Source organism: Camelus bactrianus, chromosome 1 (assembly GCF_048773025.1).
Source record: "Camelus bactrianus isolate YW-2024 breed Bactrian camel chromosome 1, ASM4877302v1, whole genome shotgun sequence".
NCBI lineage: Eukaryota > Metazoa > Chordata > Mammalia > Artiodactyla > Camelidae > Camelus > Camelus bactrianus.
Window position 1 is genome coordinate 61,353,517 of NC_133539.1, and position 23,771 is coordinate 61,377,287.

Below are 23,771 nucleotides of genomic sequence, written 5' to 3' on the forward strand. Positions count from 1 at the left end.
AGTGAGGGAAGCAGGGGATGGGAGGAGTCTGGAAAGTCATTCCCTAGCCCATCTGCATACCGCCGTCTTTTCCGTGTCCTTTTTGGGTTTTAGGACATTGGCACATGTGACTTTAATTCATCTCCTTCCTGCCCACCTCCAGTCCCCTTCTCCTTTCCCTTTGAGCCCAGCCACCTCTCAACTTGCCCATTTTCCAGAGCTGGGATGCTTTTAGCTCTCTGTGACAAATGCCTCTCTTTATCTGTTTGTCCTTCCTTCTCCCCTCCCAAGGCATCTGATGGGGACAAAGAAGGGTAAGAGAGGAGGAGATGATTGGATACCCTGAGTTCTGTCTGGTGGAGAACTCCGAGGCCCACAGACTGCTGGGCTTACCCGGGGGCAGGAATCTGAAACTAAGTTGAGGTTGATATTCTGAGGTGGGGGGCGGGGAGGGGCAGAGAGCTCAGTCTGGACTTGGGGTATAAGTAAGCTGGAGCAAGGATAAGATTATGACCTTTTCACATGGAAGGAAGACATACGCGCAGCTTTAACAGACTCAGCCTGGGTTCTGGGCAGCGATTTCAAGATTGTAAAAGGAGATTTCTCTTCTAAGTTACCCAAAGTAGGAAACTCTTATTTGGGAGGGGTGGGTGTTAAAATCTCTTACCTCTGTATAATTTATGTCCTGGTAGATCCTTATGCTGCTAATAAAGTTACTCCTGGTCAGACCTAAGACACCAAGACTGAGATGGGGCAGGAAGCTGGACATTTATTAATCCTCATTTATTAAATCTTGAATTAAAAGACCTGTAACTAGAGTGCCAGGCCCTGTCTATGTCCCAGTAACCCTGCAAGATATATGTCACTATCCCCGTCTCACATCTGAGAAAACTGGGTTCAGAGAGACGAACATGCACTCTCATCATTGCTGAGTCACAGTCCAGGTTGGGTGCTCAAATGGAACTGGGGAATGCTAACTGCCCTAAGTCACACTCACCCAGGCCACAGGGGAAGCCACAAAGCTGGAATCTGAGGCTAGGTCTGCCTGGCTTCACAGCCAAAGAAGGTAATTAACACACACTGAGTGCTTGTCACATACTGGTGGGCGCTTATATGCTGAACTATTATTTCCCCAAGGCAGACATGGAGATGTGCCTTTAAGAATGGACTCCCTGTCCAGCTATGAGGAGAGTGGTTAGTTGGCAGCCGCCAGTCAACTCCTTCAAGTGCACCTGAACTTTCAAGCCAAGCCCACGTTCTTCTCGTGGTGACCCTTGGGCCAATGATGGAGCATGGCAGGGGTGCAAGGACTTGGCTAGTTCCAGTCCCACAGGACTCTGTGCCCCAGAGCACCCCACAGAACCGGCAAGGACTCCGTGGCTTTGCCAGATGTGCTGGCTTCCCTGCCCAATCCTGCCTCCTCTTTTTTCCTTTCATGGGTGTTATTCCCCAATAAATCTTTTCATTTCACTCCATCTCAGCATTTGCTTCCAGAAGGACCCAACCTGAGACACTCATGTGAAAGAGGATGACCATTTTACAGATACAGAGACTGACCGTCCTAGCCTGGTTTCAAACCCAGATCTGCACAACTCCAAGTTCCCTGTCCACTGCTCCACACCCCACTGTCCAGCCAGGGGGTGTGTGGGCTCCTGCTATGCACAGTCCCTGTCCAGGAGGAGTGCATGATTTGCTAGCCAAAACAAGATTCTCATGCTGCAAAAGATACAGGCCAATGGGATAGACGCCCGGGTTGGGGGGCCTCCCCCATGACTGGACCTGCAACGGGAGTGTGCTGTGCATTGGTGTCAGGCCACCGCGGAGGAGGGAGCCGAAGTGACAAAGAGGAAGCTCTGTTCCTGAGGTCTTGGCTCCAGGCTGTGGTGGAAGCAGGGGCCCTGGAGTTTGGGCCACACAAAGGCCCCTGTGATTCTCCCAGGGCTGGGTTTCTCAGCCCCTTTCTCTAAAAATGTCCTGCATTTTCACACCAGTGAGTTCAGTTCCCTTCTCATTTTTCCTCTGAGGCAGAGGGGGGCCAGTGCCTACCCAAGCAACGTCTTCCAAGCCTGGGGTCCCCAAGGAGGAGGGGCCGTGCTGATGCACAGGCAGGGGTGAGGGTGCAGTACTGACGTGAGGCCCAGGCAAAATATATCCATTCTTCACTCAACTTTAAGGAGAAGAAAACGCAGGCCTGGAAGTTAGCAGCAGCACTTACTCAGAAACCCAGCATCCAGGCCCAGATTTGCTATTTGTGACCTGTGGGTAGGCTTCCCTTTTCAAATCCTGGGGGAAAAAAAAATCTCAGCCTCTATTCTAGAAATGGAAGAGACCTCGGCACTCATGAAGTCCACCCTCCTCATTCTACCACAGAAGAGGTCCAGAGAGAAGGGCGTATCCCAGGTCCCACAGACGCAGGCCTTGTCCCCATGTCTCTAGGGCTGCTCTGCTCTGAGCTCTGTCTGCTCAGAGCACCCCAGTCACAACGGCTGCCTCTAGCCCAGTCCTTGTCCACAGGCCACACTCAGTAAGCCCTGTCATGATGGGGACCGAATGATGACGGCCCGCCGTCTCAGACACGGTCCCAACAGGCCTCCCACATGGGTGCGGACAGAAAGCCCAGCCCAGGCCAGGCCCTAAAGAGTCTTAAAATTAAGTTTACCATCACTGTTTTCTTCCCATTGTGGAAGTAACACATGCTCATTATAGCAGATACGGAAAAGACTTGAGTAGAGAGAAGAAACACACCATCAATAAGCTTGAAAAACCTCTCAATACAGATAGATTTTTAGCCTCTTCTCCAGGAATAACTCATATGCATAGTTTTAATCTATCAATATCATAGATGAATTTGGATTCCGACTTTACCACTATTTTTTTTTAAGTATAATCGGTTTATAATGTTGGGTTAATTTCTGTGATTCAGTTTATATATATATATATATATATACACACACACACACATATACATATATATACACACACACATACACACAGAAACACACACACACATATATATATAAAGTTTATATATATACACACACACATACACACAGACACACAGACACATATATATATATATATTCCTTTTGATTTTCTTTTTCATTATAGGCCATTACAAGGTATTGAATATAATTCCCTGTGCTACCATGTAACTTTAAACATAAGCAATTCCTCCTGTTGTTACAAAACACTTCATGTACATGTTTTTTTAAGTATGCATAATATTCCATTGAGTGGACTGCCATCTCAATTTATTTAATTCCATTGACACTTGGGCTATTTCCTTGTTCCTAGGACAAGTAACGCAGAGATGATTTCATATCTAAGCTCATTTCCTTAAGTTTTGCTTCACTGCTCTGACCTTCCTTCTCCTACAGCAGGAAGTCAATGAATGTGAATTAGTTAAGTCGACAGGATGTAGGTGTATTCTTGGATACCTGGGGTTCATTACATTTCTAATGCTGACAGTCTAATGGTAGAGGCAAAACCAACAGTAAAATGAGACCATTACTTGGGTGAGCTGAAAATGATGGGTGGATTAAGGATTCTGCAGGTAGATTGGGAAACAGGTAGAGTCCCTCAGGAATGCCTTCCTAGGTGGTGGGGTCCCTGCCTTGATCTGTGATGACCACTGCCAGGCCTCTCCTTTGAATACCTGAGCTTGATACATAGCCCAGGTGATAGTCTAGAGAAAGGAATCCAGAAGGAATTTGAAAGAGAAAGGGGGTGGGGTGGGAGAATTTAGCCAGTGAGTCAGAACAGAACTAAAAATGGAAACAGTCCTGGAGCAAAAGCTAGATGGGGACTGAGGTCCTCTCCTCCCCTGGTCCCCAGGGAGAGGAACCTGCTGAAGCTGGAGGGGTGGGCCAGGGAGAAGGAAGGAGAGCAGAGCCAGGGAGTCCCAGCAAGCCCCAGTCCCCGGGGTACAGTGGAGGCAGCAGAACGCAAGGTCAGCCTGGCACTCCAATAGCCCTGTTACTCTGTGAACTGGGTGCCGGACACTGCCTGGCACAGGGGATGCTGAGATGAGCAAGACACAGCCCCTGCTCTCACAGGGTCACAAGCTCGAGGGAGCTAGACATGGGGGGAGGGACATTTAATGACAAGCCCTCTAGATTTGTGGCCCTGAGGTCTGGGTATACGTTGGGCAATGGAGCAAGCTCATTGAGGGCAATCCGAGAGGATCACTTCCTTGTATGAGTCTCAGAGGGCTGCTGTAACAAAGTACCACAAACTTGGTGGCTTAATACAACAGAAATGTATTCTAGCCCAGCTCTGGAGGCCAGAAATCCTAAATCAAGTTGTTGGCAGAAGCGTGTTCCTGCCGAAGTCTCTAGGGAAGAATCCTTTGCTTTCTCTAACATCTGGTGGTTGCTGGCACTCTTGGCATCCTTGGCTCACAGCTGCATCCCTTCAATCTCTGCCTCCATCATCACATGGCCATCTTCTCCCCGGTGTGTCTGCGTCTATTTTCTCTTCTTATAAGGACAAAAGTCATTGGAGGACTGGGCACGCTAATCCAGTAGGACCTCAGTTTAACTTAATTGATCGCATCTGCAAAGACTCTATTTCCAAATAAAGTCACATTCTGAGGTTTTTAGTGACATGATTTTGGGAATGGACATTTATTCAACCCAGTACAACCTCTTTGAAGAAGTTTGAGAAGTTAAGTATTGGGGAGGGTATAGGTCAGTGGTAGAGTGCATGCCTAGCATGCAAGAGGTCCTGGGTTCAATCCCCATTACCGCCATTAAAATAAATAAATAAACAAAGGAACCTGATTACCTGTCCCCACCAAAAAAAAAAAAAAAAAAAAAAAAGAAGAAGAAGAAGAAGAAGAAAAAAAGAGAAGGTAAGTATGGATCATTACAATAGATGACTTGGTCTCTGCAGGGAAGACTGGTAGTTGAGCCCACTTCCCCCTGTGCTGGCTCTGGAAATTCCCAACTGCCTGCCCTCGTCACCACTGAGTCACAAGCCAGGTTGAGTGACCAAGGGAAATGGGCTGGATTAATTCCCTGATCAAACTTCCCTGGGGTGGGGGGTGGGGAGTGAGACAGTCAGCAGACCCAGGAGCTCCAGCCTGGCTGCCTCCTGCCCTGCTGAGACCACCCTCCACTGCCCAGGAGGGCTGAAGAGAAGTGGTGAGAGCAGGGGAGAAGGGCCCCGCTGGAGCCAACCACACCTGCCTCCCCAACCGTGATATCAGCCTTGCTGTCTTGAATGTGGACTTGCTACAGCTGAGTGAAGGTATCACACTTTCTGGTTTCCTTCTGAACGTGGAAAAGAAGGGTGGGCAAGGGGTGAGGGATAGGACAGTACACTTAAAAATGAACTACCCCTACCCTGTCCTCAGGCATTCCACAACTGGGCTTGTCAGCCAACTCCCCAGCCCCTAGAGTGACCCTCCCCACACACACCGCTCTCAAGGGTGGGGAAGGAACTCAACCCAGACATTTTCTCTTTCACTTACACAATCCCAGACTCTCCGTTGATGGGAAAAAGCGACTTCTTATCTTGTCCGCCCCCTTGAAATTACTTCTTCAGGTGCATTTAGAATGTTCACTTTCCCAGCCCTCGGTTCCTACCCACGCCCCCTGGTGCCCTGGGGAGCTGGGACCCAGGTGGGAGGAAGAAGCCAGAGGTTTAGGATGAACAAGCCTGCTCCCTACATTGCTACAGGGACTGCAAGATAAAGTTTTCAAGGAAATGAGTTTCAGCTTCTGGCATCTAGAGATTGCTTTCGTCATGAGACACCAAGTCCAGAATAAACTGCCCAGGACCTGACCTCAGGTCCACGAGATAAGCCTGAGGGAGGAGGTCACCGGCTTGTTCGGGAAAGTAGGGTGTGAGTGGGGCCCATCTCTGAGCCCCTGAAGAAAGTCTGAGTGCTCCGGGGGAAAGGGAAAGGGCTTTGGAACCACCAAGGGCAAGCTGCTTCCGAGCTGAACCTCAGTCTCCCCCTCTGAACAATGGGAATAGTAATAATAATTCCTATGAGCTTAGAGCATAGAAGGTTCTCAGCAAATGTGAGAATCTCCCACAGGGAAGGTGGACGTAGAAAGAGAGCCAAAAAGTTGTTTTAAGTGAGAGTCTAGGATTGTTCTGGGTAGAAAGGCCAGCTCATGGAAGTGAGAGGAATATAGTATGATTCTTGCTAGATGAATAACTCTGGAAGAGAGATGGGGAGGAGGGGTGGGCAGGCCTGACCATAGGGCTTGTGAGGTTACTGTCCCCACCAGTGTCCTGGTAAACTAGGAGATGGTCAGCTGGACTAGATCAAGTGAATGGATGTTAATTATAGGCAGATAAGCTCATTTTATGTAGTGATTATGGGAGTCGATAAATTCGTCAAGAAATATGATTCAGAGGCTGGGAGGGAGGGAGAGGCCTGTTTGTGAGAGTGAGGTTTTGAGAATCAGAAGCAATCGTACTGAATCCATCTACTAAAAAAATATAACACACAAGGGCAGGGAAGAGGCGGGTCCTGGAAGGATATTTTTGAGGGCTTTTTTTTTGTTCTGACACTAGACTGTTTCACGGAGTAGTGAAAGCCTGCAGGCCCAGGATGCACAGATGTGCGTCAGGAGTTCAGATACAGGCTCCAGTATCTTACAGTGATTAACATATATTGTATGGTTGTTAAATTATTGTGATATGCAATATAATAGTATATATTCTTTATTCTTATTGTATTAGCCTAGTTCAAGTGTGAGATTGGCTTTCTGAAAATGCTTTAAAAATTTTCACAACTGTTATTGCCTGGGGAGCCCCTGAATGTCTGATTGCCCTTAACATGTCTGGGCGGCCGAACCCCAAACCCCTGGTCCCTTTGAGACACTTTGGCCACGGCCCTTGGTTAGTTTGCCCCTCTGCCAAGAGCAGGCACATACCTGCAAGGAACCAGCTTTCAGAGGACCCACCCCATCCCCCACCTATGCCAGCAGAGTAAAGATCATTGTACTTTGCCTAAAGGATTAAGAACATGAAACTCACGGTTCATGGGGCTCATCCCGGCCGGCCCTGTGGCCACTCCTTTTGGCACTTGTCCTCCTCCAAGGGCAATGAGAGGCCACTGCAGGGATTTAAGCAGGAGTGACATGATCAGACTTTTGGTTCAAAGAGGGTAGAATCAAGTGGCAAAGGAGCAACACAAGAGGCAAAGAGATGAGAGAAGAGGCTTCATGGACTAGCCCAGGCAAGACATGATGGTGTATGGAGAAGTACAGTGTCAGGGAGGTGGAGAAGTGCTTGGTTGGAGGGAGGTTTCGGGGATAGAACCCACAGGCTTGATGGGAGAGGTCATTCTTCTGCTCCACTTTGAGCCATGGGAAGGATGATGGTGCCAGTAACTAAGAAGGGGAACACCAGTGGAGCAGTAAGTTGGAGACATGAAGCGGGGTTTCAGGAGGAGAGGACATGAGTTCCTTTTGGGTAGGGTGACCATTTACCACTGTCCAGACCAGCACAAATTTAAAAATGAAAGGAGGCACCACTGGTGCAGTTGGGACAACGACATGAACTGAGCCTGTAGCTGGCAAATCAGACACACGGTCGTTCTCATTTGGGGACATATTGAAGTGGGAGGTATCGATGAGATACTCTGGTGAAGATATCAAATAGACAGGAGATGTACGTGCCTGAGTTTAGACGAAATTTTTGACCATAGAGTTTTCCACCAGGAAAACAAGGGAGTTGTTTCATTCCAATTGCTTTACGGTGTTTAGGACACGTTTTATGACTGTTGTCACTATTTGATACCATAATTTAAAAAAAAAAGAAAGAAAGAAAGAAAGAACAAACCAACGAGCATGAAACAAAACCCTTATTCTCTGGTTAGAGCCTTGCCTTCCCTCCCCACCAGCCCTCAGCAAGAACGAGAAGCAAAGGTAAAATTTACTCGTGTTTTTCTCCATGTCTGTGAGTCTGCGCTTCTGTATAAATGACCAGTGCATTAAACAAAGCAAAACAATGACTTCTTGCACACTTCTCAGGGCCCAAAGAACAGCCTTTCATCAGATGAGTGCAGAGGGTGAGGAAGGCAAAGAGAAAGTGGGGAGGCCAGGAGGGAAGTGCTGAGCAAATGTCGAGGTTTGATTCAGGCATCCAGGCCAGATCTTGAACTTCTGAACCATGGGAAAGGGCCACTGTGGGTGGAGTCCCTGGGACATAGGAACTCGTTCTGACTGAGGCAGATCAGGAGTCCAGCCCTTGTAGATGCAGCCTAGGTGTGGGGGTGGAGGGATGTAACAAGAATAAATGAGGTGGTGAAACCAGAGCTCCTACAAGGTGTTAGTAGTTTGATGCTGCCAACCTGCGAGGCACTAAGAAATGTGAGATGTACTCATAGCTGACTCACCCAAATTCTCTAGAATGCAGGTGAAATCCTTTGGGTACCTGGCTGGAATCCAGAATGACTTCCCTGAGTGGAGGAAGCCTCAGAAAGGAGGAAAATTGCAGAGAAGAGGCTGAGGAGCATCCCAGGGGCCTGCGTTGCAAGGAGCAGCATCTCCTGTCTCACTGTGCTGGGAGGTGAGGGTTGGGAGGGGGGCTTTGTGCAGAGGGCACTTATGTTTGGGGGTTTCCTTGGGTGGGTATTTCTGTTTTCTGCCTGGGATGGAGGCAGAGGGGAGTGAGAGAGAGAAGGTGGGTGGGGATGAGGATGTGAAAGTCTTCATCTCAGGGAGGAGGGGCTTTTTGCAGGAATAGCCTTGGCCAGGGACTCCCAGCTTCCCTCTGGTGTTTTGAGACCTCAGACCCTTCCTCCCCGGCTTTGCTGCCATCTCCTGCCCTGGCTTGCGATGCTCTGACTGTGGCCTACATCTACTTGCTGGGGAGGAGGCCCTCCTTCATGTTGCCTCCAGGGCTTCCTTCACCCTGCTGCAATCTCTTGTGTTTCCCACTCTGCCTGACTGGTCCTCACAGTGCCTCAGGGTTTGACTGAAGCTTATTCATCAGGTCTTTGCTGAGGCTCTTTCTATCCCCCCAGGCAAACCAACCATAGCTTCCTCACCTGCCCTCCTGCTAGGGGGTTTCCTAGGTGCCCAGAGCCCCAGCCTTGCCTCTCCTCCTGGTCCCTCCTGGACTGGCCTGTGCACCATGACTTTACATTCCATTTACTGAGCTGAAAAGATAGACCTACCTGATGTCCAAAACTGTGAAGGGTCTGCCATACTTTCATGGATTTAGGCAGAAGACAGGAAACTCATGCATCAGAGACAAAGGACTTTGTGACTCCAGGTGCAGTGGGGAACCTGACCTTCATGTTCACATTGGCTTCCCTTGTCTCCGAAGTCCCATAGGGCGATGCAGAGGCAGGCCCAAGTGGATTCTGGGACACAATGGATTTGCATCAAAGCCGAGGAACCCTTACTTTAGGGAAACCCCAATCTTTTTAAGGGACTGCAAGAAAACCTTCCCAAACTTTCCCCAGAGGTAGACATCATCGTTATTATATTGGGCTGCAAACACATTTGCCTTTTGTCCCTGAGGGAGACACTATCTCTGTCTTCCAAGGCTGTTCACACTTTATAAACACCCTTGAAAAGATAGTGTAGAACAAAAGGCTGTCAGTACTTCTGCTTCTTTTGTTTTTATGAGGGTGGAGGTAATTGGGTTTAATAATTTATTTATATTTGGAGGAGGTACTGGGGATTGAACCCAGGACCTCGTGCATGCTGAGAATGCACTCCACCACTTGATCTATACCCTCCCCCCAGTACCTCTGCTTCTGGGACTTGCAGAAATGTGAGAGACCAATGGGGATTTATCTCCCAACATCCAAGACTGAGGGATCCCCAAGTCTGACTGGCTCAGCTTGTTGGCTCTTTCTCCTCCCTTGGGTTTACTGGGGAGACTCACTCAAGTGCCCTGTACTCCCTTCCCCCAGGTCTCTGTGCCCAGCACAGTGCCTGACCCCTAATGATTCTCAATATATATTTGTCAAATGGATGAATAAATACCTGGGTCTTTACAGAATTTCTGCTTTACAATGTAAAAAAATAGCTTAAATATTAAAGAAACCACAATAGAAATGACAACTAACATTTATCAAGTACTTACCACCTGCTGGCACAGTCAGTTCCACTGTAACCAGAGCTGGCTTCACGGGTATGTCCCTGTGCGGTCAGACAGGGCCTCAGGCTTAGGAGGGCACCGGGCTTGGTTTAAAGCTCTGCTGCCATCATCTCGAAATTCTTAGTTTTTTCATTTTTTTTCACAAGGGGCCTCACGTTTTCATTTCACATTAGGCCCCACAAATTACATGGCTGGTGCTGGCTATAACACTACATACGCTTTCCTAAAATTCACAGTGCTCTGCAGAATCATGGACTGAAAAGTCACAGGGCTTATGGGGAAAATGGGGTTGGGACACAATACTCAGACTTTGTCAGTGACATATAAAAAATATACCTAGTAAAAATGGTAGGAAGGTTTTGCACATTGAATGGTTAAGAAATACCTGACTACTACAATAAGTATGGCACTTGGCCTTGAGAGAGACTTGAGGTTGGCTTCTGAATGCGGGTGTTGGAAAAGATGTTGGCTCCTGGACGTGGCAGCTGTGTGTTATAGTGGAGGGTGGAGGGTATCAATTATCTGATGCCAGATGTGGAAGGATGTGGCTCATAGCACATGTGGTGAACTGAGGAAGCTGGAGATGTCTGCGGAGTGGCCATGTATGCGTTTTTCGTATTCCTCAGTGGCTCGGTTCAGCTGCGTGCAGTTTTCTGCTTTCACTTAGCGTTTCTCATCATTCATAAGCAAATGTAAAATTTGCAGTAGGTTCAGACTGTTCCCTCATATATCAATCGCACTGGAACAAATTAGCATTTCTGAGACAAGCATTATAGCAGACTCTCGTGCGCTGCTCTAACGTTTACAGGAACTGACCCATAAAACCTTCTCAATTCTAACCCCGGGAGGTAGTTACTAGCAGAGATTCCCATGAGAAAGTGATGAGGACCCAGTCTAAGGGAGGGGCACGGGGAACCTCACAGAGTCTGTCCTCCTCTGTACCACACGCTAAACTCTCAAGCTTCCCAGAGAATCTGTAAACAATGAAAATTGCTGCCTTCCAAGGGCCAGCCAGCCTGGTCAGGACTGATTGCCTAAATGGGCCCCTCACCCAGCCACCTACTTATCAATTGACAAAGAATATATAAAAATAAAAACAAAATCACTGCTCCCAGGCAAATTTTCTTCTCTCCCCTCTTTTAAAAATCCTGTTTTGCTTTTGTTCATTAACAACAGCGTATTGGCTGTTGCACCTCATACATGTAAGTAAATTATTTGCATGCAGATAACTACCTCTATGTCTCTGAGTAGCTCAGAGGTTTAGTAACTCGTCCAGGATTTTGCAGCAAACATGGACCAGAGCCAGAATTAGAGTGCAGGTCTGTCTCTCTCCACAGCTTTTCACTCTTGCTACTCAGTGTCTTCCCACAGTGACAGAGTATCCTGGTGGAGAGGTCAAGGTAGGAAAGGCAGGTGGGGTTTGAGGGCTGGTGAGAGGACCCATCGCAGATGACAAATGGCTGTGCCTGGCCCAAGAGGCAGGACTTTGAAGGGCCTTTCTGCCCTGGAATCTTCCTGACAAGCCCATCAGGGGTGGGAGTGAGGGCACTGGGAGGAATGCAGGCCAACCCTCCTCTGTCCCACGTCGGGGGCAGAGTTGGGGTGCCAGGCTTTGTGCCCAGGAAGGAGGCATGTGGCCCTGAGGTAGGTAGAAACTGGGCCTAATCAGGGATCTGAAAGAAGGCCAGAGGGATTGGGGCTGAGGGGGAAGGATGAGTGAAACAAGTCTAGAGAGCTGGGTAGGAGTCAGGTCCTTCAGGTAATCAAACTCTATGGGCATAAGGATCTCCTGGGGGAGCTGTTTCCAAGGCCAGCTCTGGAGCCCACCCTCCACTGAGCCTCAGCCAGAACACCTGCATTTTTATTTATTTCCCCAAGTGAGGCTGAGGAAGGTGGCCAGAAAAGGACTCTCACTTCAAGGAGTACAGATGTAGGTCTTATCAGCCATTTGAAGGATCTAGGACTTATTCTAAGTGGAGTGGAGCTGTTGAGACCAAAACCATGCAGCAGGCTGGCTGGCACAGATCTGAACACAGTTTTGATTCCTAAACCAGAGGGACACTATCTCTTCCTAAAAGGAAGATGGAGTCATATGGGTGCACTGAGGGCTGCAGGAAGGACCCTCCAGGTGAGGGAATGGTGTCAGCCAGAATTTGCGTGGCTCAGAGGTGGGTGAGGCAAGGCAGCCACAGAGCCACTGACCTTAGCTGAGTCACGATGCTGGTCTCCTTTCCCCATTACCTTGCGGGGGCCTCACATAGTCCCAACCCAAGTGCTTTTGCATCTGAATCTCATTTTGACCTTACACATAGTGTACTGCTGTGGGGAGGGTCGACCAGAATCATTCTCCTTCTTTCCCCAATGATTACACTGAGGCTCCCCTAAGCGAAGGTGCTGTGAAAGTATTTCAATCTACAATGGAACCTGAGGATATAACTTAAGGGAAACAAAACTTAAAAACTGACAGACTGATTTTTCATAAATGCCTCATTAACAGAAACTGGTAATATTGGTATTTTCTTAAATGATAGGGAGTTGCTCAGGGGTGACTTCATATCAACCTTGAGAAATTCTGCTTATGGTTTCCATAGGCATAAAGAAGAAATGGTCTCACAAAATGAACTGACTTGAGCTCTGTTGTATAACTGGACTGGTTGCATCTGCTTGGGGAATTTTCAAAGCTGGTCTCTGTTTTTTATTTCAGGAGACTCTAACTGAATCCTCTCTATACATTCCCTGCCCATAAACACAGGCTACCCCAACCCCTCAGCAGACTTAAATGTAGCTTGCTACAGTTTGCATGTTTTTTTTTTATTGAGTTATAGTCATTTTACAATGTCGTGTCAATTTCTGGTGTACAGCCCAATTTTAGTCATACATGAATATACATATATTCGTTTTCATATTCTTTTTCACCATGAGCTACTACAAGATCTTGAATATAATTCCCTGTGTTATATAGTATATATTTGTTTATCTATTCTATATATACCTGTCAGTATCTACAAATCTCAAACTCCCAGCCTGTCCCTTCCCACCTTCCTCCCCTCTGGCAACCACAAGTTCGTATTCTATGTCTATCAGTCTGTTTCTGTTTTATATTTAAGTTCATTTGTCCTCTTCTTCTTCTTCTTCTTTTTTAGATTCCATATATAAGTGATATCATATGGTATTTTTCTTCCTCTTTCTAGCTTACTTCACTTAGAATGACATTCTCCAGGGACATTCATGTTGCTGCAAATGGCATTATGTTGTCATTTTATGGCTGAATAGTATTCCATTGTATAAATATACCACAACTTCTTTATCCAGTCATCTGTCGATGGACGTTTAGGTTGTTTCCATGTCTTGGCTATTGTAAATAGTGCTGCTAGTTTGCATGTTTTTAATTGCAGTTCTTCTGCTATTCTGGAATAAACTCATCTTTTTGACAATTTTGAGCTTGCCTCATTTTATCTTTTTATTTAGGTTAATATTCCTTGGCATCAGAAATTGGATTCAAAGGAAATGACCTCAAAGGACAATGACTCTTGGAATTGAGCAAGGTGCCTGCACTGAACCCCTTGTGCTCATCACTTCCATGAGTTGTTCATGACTTGCAGTTTGGTGAGTCTCCTCTTGGATTCTGAGCTCCCTCCCTTTGGTTGAGCTCTCCGACTTTATGACTTTATTTGGAATCTGTTTAAAGGATTTGTCCTTTTTGGTGAGTAGTCATTTGTTTTCTTATTGGGAGCATGCTAGAATTTTGGTATAATTCCTTTGGGATTCTTGAGAGCAAAAATGAATGAATGAATGAGTAAATAAATAAGTAAATAATCAGTGGGTATGGGTCAAACAAATAAACACTACTAAGAGTACTTCCCACCTCCTGATGAGAAACTTTGTTTTCAGAGCAAGACTCCCATGAGAGCATAAACTGGTCATGGATAGGCCAGATTGACATTAGGTTGCCTGCAATTTCCGTGCAACACGGGACACCTGGTTACGGGTCGAACAACTAGGGCAAAAGGCCATCAGTCAGGAAAAAAAAAATAAAGAGAATCCCATGAAAGGCACTCTGTGAAACCAAACACAGCTCTCACCCTGAAACAACCCCCTTCAGACTATTAAGGAATTTTCTTTTGCTTTCAAGAAACCCTCTGAGATATGTGATCCCAGTCATCTGAATGGTCTAAGGGTGGCCTTCCTTGAAACACCCCGGCTGGGTTTACATTAAAAAAAATTATGGTTTTTCCTTATGTGCATTTTTGACTAAATGGACCAACCTTACTAAAGATGACTTAGAACTTCAAGGGCCATTTGAGGAACTTTAGATCTCCCCAAACTTGTTTTTCTATGGACTAAATTAGAAGGCTGAGGCAAGAGAACTAAATAATCAGAATGGAATAGCTATTTTAATTGGTAATGAGAGGCTTCTAAAGGATTCAGAATTCTAAAACTGCCTCTTTACAAAATACTATTTCTAAGTTAACAAAAGCAAATAAACAACTGAAAGGAGATTTTTAAAAAGCATTTGAGGCCTCTTCCTCGGCAGCACCAGCCAAGGTTTCCCATAATCTCACTGCTCCACCTTCTCTACCACCTTTGCCTTCTTCCAACCCCTTCCTTTATCTGAGCTCCTTTCTTCTCTAGTGCTGTAACCTAACCAACTGTACCTGCTAAAATTCTCTTTTGTAAAGTTAGGCCTTCTGAGGATCCTGCTAAACCTTAATTTCTTAAGTCCCATGGACCAAAGCTGAATTTAGAGCTACAGTAAAAGATTTTCCCAAAGTCACTGTGGATCCTCATAGATTTGCTGAAGAATTCAGTATTGCAATTCAACTTTATCAGCCTGACTTCTCTGATCTTTATCCATTAGTCCACATGCTTACTGGAGAAAGTTAAGCCCAGCCTTGGATGAAAACTGCTAGTTGAGAAAGCCCTGAACCATCTTTAGAATTCCAAGTAAGTCAACCACCAGCTCTTTTATATGACCAAGCTGGTACCATAGCCAAAAGGTTGCATCTTGCCATTCCAAGGACTTTCCCTAAAGTGGTAGACTAGAACAAAATTCATGCATGCACCCCAAAGCCTGCCAAATCTATTCATAATTACTACAGCAGGCTTCAAACTATTTTTAAAGAAAATTCTGGACTCCCTGTAGACATTGAATCCACTAGGGTGACCTTTAATTTAATGTTTATAAATTATTTAAACAGAGACCTACTTCTGTTAGTCAAGAGAACCCACATAGAATGGGAAACAATATCTACCCCTGATCTTGTCAATCTAGCTAACCAATTAGCCTATGCCCTAGAAAATGATTCTAAAAGAAGGGCAAATAAAATCTAAATCACTAAGGCCAACTAGTGGAATCTCCCAAGCAAACTCTTCCTACCATACTCTGTCATGATGGTAAACAACCTGGCCATGGAAAAGGGACTGCTACAAACTTAAAAGGTTTAGATGATTACAGCTTCCCAAGGGTCAAGGCTCAAACTCATCTCAATGATGGGGATCCAAGGAAACACAGAGACCGTTTCCCATTCTACAATATGTCCTGGTATAGTGTTATCAGTCATAATTCCAGCTATTACCTTAAAATATTACATATCATAAAAATAACCAAATTTACTTGTTAATTGCATCATCTTGTGTGTATGTGAGCTCTCACCAGATATTTAACAATGGCTGTTTTTAAGTCTTTTGTCACTCACCATCTTCAAAGAGATCCATGGGAAAGACTCTGACAAGTACTCTAAAATGCAGGTTTCTGATGACTTTACAATCATAACACTGAGCTGGGTAAGAATTTCTAAAACTTTTATGAAACACTGATTCATAAAGCTGCTAACCCAAGATCAAGCAAAACAAGAATTAATTACATAAGAATGAATAAACTGATAAAGATGACTATATTTCTGATTATAAAACCCCCTCTTTCATTCCAGGGAAAAGAATCTGAGTAAAGGGACCCAACTATGCCTTATTCTTAGAAGACACTAGGTATTTATTTTTATGTGGAAGAAACGTATGTTCTACACTTCCCCTTAATTGGAAAAGACATTATGGGATCATTGCCCTCACCCCTATTGTTAAAATTAGAAAAACTCTTCCTTCTACTTGATCGGGGGACTTCCTCCTATCATCTTAAAAGGACATGTTGGAACTAGGAAGGTTATCCTTTTGGGTGGATGCCTACGTGTGACCCTATAGTAGATAGAAAAGGTTTGGTGCTTACTTTCCCCAGAGCCTTTTTAGTTTGGATTGGAGTAGCAGACCTTGAAAAAGCAATTCATAATCTTTCCATAATTACATCTGCCACTTTCAGTGCTTCTGTCTAAGCTTCTGAATATGGACAAACCTTGCAGAAGCAGTCCTACAAAACTGCAGACCCTAAATCTCCTCACTACTTAGAAAGGAGAACCTGTGCCCTCCTTGGAGAAGAATGCTATTTTTATGTTGAGAAAACAACACAATAACTAAAAATAATGAAAGACAATATCAGGCTGCCAGAAGGCAGTAGGAAAAACTGGTTGAGAAGTATTTTTCAATCAACAGCTGTCATTGAGATTTGGTCCTTAGTTTAATCTTTTAATTTAAATTTCTGCTGTCTGTTAGTAAACAAATGTCTCCTTCTCAAATGCACATACAAAATAAAATTCTTTTCTCTTTGAAGGCTTTCTGGAATTCAACTGACCATGAAAACTAAACTATATAACTTAGAGGGACACAACTGAGATTCTTCATTTTTCAATCCTTTTGTTATTTAAATGAGGTCAGTGAAATTCCATACCATTTCCCTTTTTTTGTGGGACAAACCACCCGAGGATGGTCTTCCTCAGCTTCATGGGAAAAGACACCTGAGGGCAACCCTCTTCAGCTCCACAGAAAATACAATACAATCTACCTTTAGAGAACTATACCTTAGACAAAAATTAACAAACAAACCTGAATAACATAATTGATCAGCAATGCTTTCTGTGAAAGATCTTGGTCAAAAGAGGAAAATGTGAAAGAATTTTAATCTAAGATGGAACCTGGGGATATAAAATGGAAAACGAAATTTAAGCATTGAGAGACAGATTTTTTTGTAAATACCTCATTTACAGAAAACTGATAATATTGGAATTTTCTTAAATGATGAAGAGTTGCTTCATATCAATCTTGGGAAATTTTGCTTATGGTTTCCAGAGGCATAAAGAAATGATCCAAGTCAGGTTGGTCTCACAAAATGAGCTGAATTGAGCTTTTTTTTATATGACTGTACTGGTTTTGTCTGCTCAGGGAATTTTCAAAGCTGGTCTCCATTTATTATTGTTTTTCATTTTAGCAGACTCTAACTGAATTCTCCTCTCTTTACCTTCCTGCCCATGCATGTCCCGAATTACAATTCCTCTGCTATTCCTGAATAAATTCATCTTTTTGACAATTTTGAGCTTACCTCATTTTACCTTTTTCTTTAGATTTATGTCATTTCCTTGATGGCCTATGTTAAGTCAGTGAGTAGAAAAATGTGACTCCAGGGCCCAGTGAGGGAACAGGACTGGATTTGTCAATGGGCAGCCAGGGTGGTCCTTGCCCGTCCCAGAGGTTATGAGATAGCAGCGAGCTCTGTTGTTACTGATCCCTCACAGGCAGGAGGCTGGGTGAAATGAGCTCTAGATTTTGACCACAGGGGTCTTCTGTGTGGGTACTGCTTTTGTTCAAGGAGGTCATGAAGATACCAAAACCTGGGCAGCCTCACCACTGTGTGACCTTGGGCAGCTTCTCCCACTCTGCACCTTGGTTTCCTATCTGTGAAATGAGGTTGGACTAGTCCATGGCTACAGTTTCTTCCAGCTCTGACACTGTCGGACTCTGAGTCTGCTTGGGTGGATCCTTGATCCTGGAGGGTGCTTGGCCTGGGCAGCAGTGACCCCAGTGCCAAGAGGAACAAGGAAGTAAAAGAATGTTTCAAATTCAGTTTCAATCTGGGCTGTTATGAGAACTGGGTGGAGAATGGGGTGCAAGGTAGGAATGTCACAGGCAGGGAGGAAGCGGCTGTGAACTCAGGTCCCTGGGCCAGGCAGAGGAAATGGATTCCGCTGCATGGTATCCTGGCAGAGGTGAGGACGACGTAGGGGAGTCCCCAAGGGAGGACTCTTGCTGGTCTCCACAGGCCCACAAGAAGCTCCCTCTTTTCTTACAACCAGGTTGGGTCAGAGGAGCAGGACCAGGGCAGTCACTGATGAAAGGGAAGATAGGGGATGGGAGGCTCTGAGTTCTCAGCTCCCAGAGCTTTCTTGCCATCACCCAGCACCCCAGGCAGCCCCTCACCACCTGCCTGCCCCGTCTCCCCAGGTGAGAGCTCAGACCATGTGCCTCCCCTAGGGATGACCTTCATGCTCTGTCCAGCACTGCAGAGCTTCACCATGGCTGTGCAGACCCACAGCCATCTCTCGGGCTTCCCAGGCTAAGATGGTGTCTCCGTCTGGCTTGTCCTCCTGGGTTTAGCCTCAAACTGCTCTGAAACCCAGCCTGCAGCAGCCTGTTTCCTCTGCCCTCCTGTTTCTCACAACTCTCCTCTCCCCACCGCCCTGCAGGATTGGGCACCTACCAAACCTCCAGTCTGTGTCTAATCAGGCATCTCCCTGACTAATCTCCCCTCTTGTCATCCTTCTCCCTTTTCTCTCTTCTCTCCTCCTTCATGCACCTCAGGCCACTAGCTGGCCTTTTGCCCATGCTAAGGTGGCCAACCCGTGATGATCCCTTTGGCCCTCAGCAAATTTAACATTTATGAAATATCCACATTTCCTAAAGCCCATCATTCTAGAGTTGGGAGGTGCTCCATGGGAGGTGACAAGGAGCCTACCGGCCACTTTGGTGGAGCCCATCCTCTCGGTCCAGTAGCCAAGAGTGAGGTCTTGTCCGAGCCTCAGCCTCTGGGGAAATGACTCCTGCCAACCACATCCACTAGAGGACACTTGACATATAAACCAGAGTGCCAGTAAGTTAACTGAAAATTTAAGATAGAACTCCCAAACTGGCTGAATGCTTGAGGCCTTTTAATTTATTCTCCCCTCTTCTGGTCTGTTTGTCTTCAGCAGGGGCTTTCCCTTTGCAAGGATTAGAACACTTGTGTCTGATAACAGGGTATTTCCTTCACAACTTCTGGGTCTCTGGAAACGTAAATTAAGTAGCTTGGTATGCCTGGAATCAAAATTAAGCAGGAGGGAAGTGTAAGGCTGCATTTCCCAAAGCAGAACACTCTTGCATGAACAATTTTCCCAAACAAATGACTCATAAAGTCAAGTAAGTTTGAAAAAGGCTGCATACTTCACCCCTACCCTGGAAATTCACTATGTATGTTGGCCTAGTCAAAGCTCTGAAATGAACAATTTTACAAGAGATTTTCCAAACTTATTTGACCATGAAACTGTTTTCCCCACACTACCTAACACGCTAGATGGCTAATGCTGGGCTACTGTCAGGTACGGTTTCGGGGAAGTGCCGAGCTGGGCTCCTGTCCCCAGGGCCTCTCCCTTTCCATCAGGCTGCCCCACCTGGCTCAGCTCCTGGGCGCACTTTCTTGTTCTCCTTGTTGATCAGCCTCTGCTTTCTTTATCTGTGTTATTTGCATTGTCAGGGCTCTGACAGCCCTTCTATACCCTGATGATAGCTTGGGAGGCCTTTTTGTGTTTAAGATGACTTCTATACCAGCAACAGAGGATGAAAGTCCTGTTTAGAAGAACCAGGTTGAAGGAATTCAAGAAAAAAAACATAAACTGCAGGTGCACTGAGCTAATAAAAAAGCAGATGTCCATGAGGAATTCAGAAATGCAGGCATGAACCTGGGCTGAGTTTGGGGATGACACCTGGGGAGACAAGAATTGCTCTGACTTACACAGTGAACAGAATCTGGATTGTAGGGGTAATCTTAGAAGAAGGGGTGAGGAGAAGCCTTGGAAAAGGAGAGGAAGCCAGATTTCACAAATAAAAATATAGAGCATTCAGTAAAATTTGAATTTCACATGAATAACAGATAATTTTCAAATATATCTCATATGGTATTTGGGACATACTTATACTAAAGATTATTTGTTGTGCATGTGAAATTCAAATTTAATGGAACATCCTGTGTTTTATCTGGCAACTCTGTGCAGCAAGAAGGGGAGGCCTGGGTGGCAGGGGCAGTGAGGCTGGGGGCAGGCCTGGGGCGAGTGACAAGAAGACTGCCTGCCCCTTTGTGACAGGCAGCTGCTTGCTGTGCAGTGTGGCCAGCGACCTGGAGACCACAGTCAGTGTTCTACCGGAGGGAGGTGCCTCATGGGGGTGGACACGGGGCTAGGATCAAGGAGAGGAAGGCTCTGTCTCACATTTGGCTTGGCACAGGGACAGACAGAAAAGCAGAACTGCCTTGTACAGGGTGGAGCCCAAGAAGCCGCCAGGCAGGAAATTGGAGCAGGGTGTCAAGGGGTAGGGGGGCTGGCACAAGACCGTCTCCTCCATCCCCTGAGCACCAAAGCGTTCTCAGTGTCTGGGAGGAGCATTGAACTTGAGGGAGGTGGGATGGGGCTTGATCCAACCTCATTACTAGACTCCAAGGAAAGGATGACTCCAGTTGACCTTGGGTCACAGATACTTGTATACGTACACGTGTACATGTGTGTGTGTATGATCTTACCTGTTACATGTTAGTTTTATCAGTCTAACTCTCAGAATCCTAGGGATACCTTATTGTTATCCTTAAAAGGGACCTCCAAGACCAGTTATTTCAGTACCCTCATGGTAGACATGAAGAAATTGAGGCCCAGAGAGGTGAAACAGCTTGTCCAGAGTCTCACAGCTGAGCCAGAACTAGAATCCCCTGCGGTAACCACAGCTCCGTCTGTTATTCTAGGTTTTCTCTCCACATTTAAGAGTTAACATTGCTGTGTCTCAGTTTCCTCATCTATAAAATGGGGACAATGATAGTATCTCACAGGATTGTTGCAAGGATTAACTAAAATGCTATGTGATTAGAAGTGTCCATCACGGCTACCTGTTCAATAAGGGCTGGCTGTTTTTAATTGTCATCTGTTTATGCCTGTGTTGTTTCAGTCTTTGAAAAGCTGATGCCATGACAGAATTAGACATGCAAAAGATTAACTAGAGGAAATGCCTTAGAAAGAAAAAGAGGAGTATATTAGTTACCCACTACTGCATAACGAATTACTCCAAAACTTCGTGGAAGTGGAAGTTAAAACAACAGACATTCATTATTTCACAGTTTCTGCAGGTCAGAAATCTGGAGAGACTGAGCTAGGTTTTTGTGGCTCAGGGCCTCTTGGGAGGTTGCAGCTGAGTTGTCAGCGTGGGTGACAGTCAGTTAAAGGCTTCCAAGCTCACTCAGGGGACTGCTGGCTGGAGGCTCCTTGCCGTGTGGGCTACAGCTGCTCAACAACAAGGCTGATGGCTTCCCCCAGAGTGAGTGATCTGAGAGAGAGAGCAACCAGGCAGAAGCTGTAGTGGCTTTTATAACCTAATCTCAGAAGTGACATGTTATCACTCGTGCTCTATTCTACTGGGCACTCAGACTGACATAGTACAGAGGGGGAGGGGACGGCTGAGGACCGGAGTGGAGGGAGGGGGCGGGAGGAGGCACAACTGTGCTCACCACCAAGCCAGTGTCCAAAATGCCTGCAGGTGGGAGGTGCACTTTCTCTGCCTCTCCTCCCTCCTCCTCCTCTCTCTCCTTCCCTCCCCTCCTCTCCTCGCCCTTCTTCCTTCCTTTTTCCCTTTTTATTTTTATTTTTTGTTGGGGGAGGTAATTAGGTCTTTTTATTTATTTATTTTTAGAGGAGTTACCAGGGATTGAACCCAGGAACTCATGCATGCTAAGCATGTGCTCTACCACTTAAGCTGTACCCTCCCCTCCCTTCCTTTTTATTTTTTCAGACAAATGCAATACACAAATGTTACAGGAAGTCTTACTTAAAGGGTGGGAAATCACATACAACCCATCTTCTTCACCTTAACACTTTTTTTCACTCCCAATTTTCTCATCTACATACACATTTTAACATAGCTGCAGCCACACCTAAGCACCAGCCTATAGAGGCATGCAGGTGGGGCCAGGCAGCCTCCAAGCAAGAGAAGAGGAGGGGACATGAGAGGCGGTTGGGTTGCAGCTGAGGCTGGGGTAGGGACTGAGGCTGGGATGGGACTGAGGCCGGGGTGGGACTGAGGCTGGGGTGGGACTGAGGCTGGGGTGGGACTGAGGCTGGATAGGGACTGAGGCTGGGGTGGGACTGAGGCTGGCAGCAGCACTCACAACAGCGTCTCACTGGGAGGGATCAAACATGGGGGGGCATTGCATGTAAAAAAAATTGAGTTGATTCTTCCTGGGTGCCCAGAGTGACAACTAATAATTAAAGAAGGTTTGACAGGATGAGGGAGGGAAGGGGGAAAGATGGCTCTGAGGATGTACCAGAGGAAGAAGGCCACGGAGATGGTACAGCCTGTATAATGGAGCAGAAGAGGCAGAAATGCCACAGCGAAAGACACCGAACAAGAGAAGGATTGGGGTAGGCATCAGAAACAGGCTGGTGGTCAAGGAGCTTCTGTGCCGAAGTTCTCATACCTTGGAGTCACATCACATCCAGGAAGGAGCTACATCTCTCACCCCAATCTCCATCGACTTGCAGATGGTCGTGGGTCCTCAGGTGGAGGTGAGAGAGATGACTCGGCAGGCTTACTGACCCTGGCCGATTAACGAGGGAAAGAAAGTGCCAGGCTGATGAAAGGCAGGACACTTATCTTATCCCACAGGTGGCTCCTTAATTCCAATGACATAGTACTGTAGGACGATTTATGATTTACAATTGCTGCATTAGTCCCAAGGACATACCCCAGTATCTCTTTCCTTGTTCTCTTTCTCCCCCTGAAGTTTCAGGTTTAGGGCTGAGCTCCATGGGAGGAAAGAGCCAATAGGGGAAGACGACTGGCCCCACCGGCCTGGAGGGAAGATCACGATGGCAGAGTCTTCTGATCATTCTCCTGCAGCCTGATGTGGGCAGGGGGCTGTCTCCACCAGCTACCAGGCTGACGCTCCCTGCTCCAGTGTTTTCCTCTCTGAGAAATAAAAGCAGTTCTTTTTTTTTTCACTTTGTCCCTCTGCCTCTACTGAGAATTCTTTCTCCATTGATGGACAAGGACCCACACATTTGGGGTGCTTTCCAGTTTGGGGGTCTCTATCCCTAACAGAGTCACTGAGGAGTCACTCCTCTGCTTTGCTGCGGCAGGAGGACTAAGGAAGATGCTCGCCTCAGCCGGGGGCCTTCAGCTCCCATCCGCCCACAGTGAATGGCTGGAAAGGAGAAGGGGCCGCCCCCACTAAAGGGAAGCTGAGGGCTTACACTGGAAAAGGGGAGAGTCAGGCCATTGCTGGGAAGGGGAGATTGGAGGTGAGGAGGACCTTCTAGGGGCCTGGGGGTTGTGGGGCAGAGCAGAGGTGCCTCCCACAGGGGCCCCAGGGAGGCGCGTGGGGTGGGGCCTCCCTCAGTTGGGGGGGCCTGCTCTGTACCCGCGCTGTGCTCCATGCCCTGTGCCCTCAGAGATCCGCTGAGCCCTGCTGAGCCCTCCCTCACAATAATCCTCTGGAAGGGGACTGCTTCCTGTCCCAGCCAAGAGGAGACTGAGGCTCAGGGAAGTCTAAATCACTGCTTCCCACGGTGTGGTCCGCAGACCTGTTCTGGTCACTGTGAGGTTAGTAC

General features: G+C 46.6%; 1 long non-coding RNA gene across 1 annotated transcript; it reads left to right on the forward strand.

Annotated features, from left to right (window-relative positions):
• Positions 1–5,036: 5,036 nt before the first annotated feature.
• On the forward strand, positions 5,037–23,162 carry LOC123618128 (uncharacterized). Its single transcript, XR_006726531.2, has 4 exons — positions 5,037–5,229; positions 8,352–8,511; positions 13,525–13,759; positions 22,946–23,162. It is a non-coding gene; the product is annotated as an uncharacterized LOC123618128 (long non-coding RNA).
• The last annotated feature ends 609 nt before the right edge of the window (positions 23,163–23,771 follow it).